We start from the raw sequence: 3,363 nt of genomic DNA on the forward strand, positions 1-3,363 counted from the left end.
AAATTCCTTTGACTTCATCAGCAATTAATCCACGTTGTAACGAACGCGCAGGTAACATTTCTCAAAGGTTACCCGAACCACACATTTTATTCTTTACCAGTGGTTTCTGAAACAGAATAAATTACACTAAATCTTACAATCAACGATAAATGACAACAAACGAAATAAACCCGGCGAAATGAAAGCTTAAAACATAACTGACGCTTTGGATCTCTAAAGGGACACGAAACGCAGCAATACGAAAGTACAACGACAAACTACATATCACTAAGGAAACTTTTGGGCCAAAACTAACATATACATTGACACGAGGGGACTGAACCCTCCTATGTGGATGGACCACTGGCCCTTCAAATTTATTGTAACACACTTATATGTTACTTTCGAAATAAGAATTTCGCCGAGCCTTTCGCCATACCTTTCGCTTGTTGCCTTGTGGGAACAGCAAGGAATGTACAAGAAAAACTGGGCTGGAACTAGCATAACACCTTATGGCACGAAATGATGTGAGATCTATCGCCATTGAGAGACGACTTTGAAACGAACTGCTGCTTGGGTACATTTGGAATTTGATTAAAAGTTCGGTCTTGGTAACAATGTTTAGCTTGGTTGTCTATTTGTAATTCGTATTATACCCTCACTTTTCTTAAATTTTACGAGTTTCTTTAGCAGTGCTCTAGTTACTGAGTTGCTCTATATGGAGCCAACCTTTAGGGGATGATATTTGAAAAGAATGCAAACAGGTGTCCGCTGAGAAAATTCAGTCGCAGCGACGGATTTAAGAAACATTCAGCATGTCACACGAGGCGATATGTTAGGTCGACTTGTCGCCGTGACGAGTCATAGCGACGTAATGCATAGCATGTCCTAACCTTTTAACATTTAGTTATGTTTCACCACGGTCTAGTTGCATCCGCCTTCTTTCGGCTCTGTATAAGGTCTCTATTATCGAGAATGGAGACCTTAGTGCTTTATTTTAGCTCACTTGAACGTATCGCAAGTACAAAAAAAATCTTCATCCTCACTTGAAAAAAAAAAAGACCCCAACTGACTAACTCAACCGGTTAAAGTTGGGTGACAGGCGTTTGATGGGGGAAAAATTATATGTCATAAAAGACTTGTCTTATATATGATAAAGAAACAGGTATTTTAATAATGTCTAGGTTTACATTTATTAGGAAACAGAGTTACGTAATACAACCTTAGAAATTAAGAACTTCCGTTTGATCATTAACTATTCACGGGGGGTAACAGGTTTGTAATTAGGCGAGATTCCTCAGATGTCCTCAGAGTTTAGCCTCCATAGTTTCCAAGTTGCCACGCTTACGAGTCCCAATATTTCATACCATCCGGTTTCCCTCTCGCTGTACATTATGGTCTGATGCATTTTGTTCCTGAACACAGGGCAGCCAACGAAAGGTGCGGCGAAAGGCTCGGCGAAAGTCACTATTTCTGAAGTAATAGATCAATGGGTTCATCGCTGATGAAGTAAAAGCGATTGCCTCACACCAAGGCATTGCAACAAACCAAATTTGCTTTGCATTGCATTTCGGTCCTGCATTTTTCTTATAAAATTTTATCGAAAGCAGAATTAAACTGGGCATCCATGTGATGATACAAGCACCTAAAACAAAACCGACTGTTTTGATAGCTTTAAAATTTTGCATAGTACAAACTCTTATATTTTCACCGGAGTCAGGATGTGGATTGGCTGGAAAAATTCTCCTAAATTGTTTTCTGGCTAACTTGAAAATGAATATATAGCAAAAGGAGACAACTATTAATGAACCTACAAACACTATACATACAGGTAGTTTCAATTCTCTTTCTTTTAACAACGCCATCGTCAACAAAGGAAGACTCAGTGAAATAAACCATACCAAAATAATGACCACAAAGCATCTCCTTTTACTTAAAATGTCCTGATACCGGAAAGGAAAGCGAATCGCGATAAAACGGTCGATTGAAACACGGCAAACGTTGAAAGCAGTGGCTGTGGTTGTGTGAACCCACAACACTTGTCTAATCATCAACAAAGCGCTTTAAGGTGGTGGCTGAATCCAACATCGGATAACAATCCAAACAGGATCTATGACAAGGCCGACAAAACCGTCCGCCACAGATAACGAGGCTAAAAAGCGGTTGGAAACTGTTCGTAAAGACTCGTTTTTGTACAACAGCCACAAAAAAACGACATTTCCAGTGGCAGCGGCTAAACCAGACAAGGAGAACCACACTGATAGAACGATGGATGCTGCACTGCTGAGATGTTCGTCTGTGCAGTTACCTGTCATGCTAAGTTGGTGTAAAATAACAACGGAGTTCGTCGAGAAATAAGTTTGGAAACCGTCCGAAACTTTCAATTGTCCGCCCTCGCCAAGGAACAGATGTTATTGACTGTTGCTGATATGCTTCTTCGTCCTTTTTTATGAATGCAATTATTCAAAATTTTCTTCTTAATAAGCAGCTTATTGACTGGCATCTCTAACTGTTTTGCGGCGTCTATTTGAGGAAAGATAATTGTGACATTAAAAATATCTCAAAGTTTTTTAAAAATATGCTATGAAACTTAAATTTTGTGTTATCCGTCTCCAGTCCATCAGTGTATAAAATAGTTACATCTAAGCCTATCGGTAGAAGTTTAATAAAAATCAACAGACGTTTCCCATCGATAGGCAGCTGCTTTATTGACGAGAATTCCACAAAACAACAGTGACTCAAACTTTTTGAAACGCTTTAAGAACCTTTCTCACGCTAATCTCATAATTGGTCACACTCGTGAACAGACTCAGGGGCCCCATATTTGAATCTAATTAAACCAAATGTTAAGTTTGTTGCGGCATTTTAAAGTTAGTAGCCTAATTTAAATGAAGAAATGTGTTGAGTTTTAAGTCGATCTTAAAATAGTCGGTCATTTAATACGTGCTGTGAATAATACGCAAGTTAAACAAGTTCAAATTGGGGGGAGGGGGTGGATGGGGGGTTAACGGCGTTTTAAACAACTGCTTTGTTAAAAAAAATACGTAAATAAATGAAACTTCTCGTTTATTTCAAAATTTCACATATGAATTAACTCAATGGGTCGTTTTTTCGATACAACATCAGTCTAAATTTTACTTGATTGGAACTTGGGCCTATCAGGCCTCACAAGAATATAATAGAATTTTCTGGTAAACTGTTTGTCTCCATTCAAGAAAGAAGTCGTTATATGTTAGTCTCTTAGTTTTATGGTCCGTGATGCGCTCAAGAATCGATTACCACAGTACCTGAGGTTGTGTAACTGGGCTCTGACGGGGAAATCTTCGATAAGAGAGGTTTTAAGGAAGACTTTTATGGCATTTGGTTAAAATTAAAAGAATAGAC

General features: G+C 38.6%; 1 pseudogene; it reads right to left on the minus strand.

The window, feature by feature from the left end:
• Positions 1–1,128: 1,128 nt before the first annotated feature.
• LOC148723985 (beta-1 adrenergic receptor-like) lies at positions 1,129–2,366 on the minus strand (annotated as a pseudogene).
• Between the last annotated feature and the right edge of the window lie 997 nt (positions 2,367–3,363).

This window comes from Stylophora pistillata, chromosome 9 (assembly GCF_964205215.1).
Source record: "Stylophora pistillata chromosome 9, jaStyPist1.2, whole genome shotgun sequence".
In the NCBI taxonomy this organism is placed as follows: domain Eukaryota; kingdom Metazoa; phylum Cnidaria; class Anthozoa; order Scleractinia; family Pocilloporidae; genus Stylophora; species Stylophora pistillata.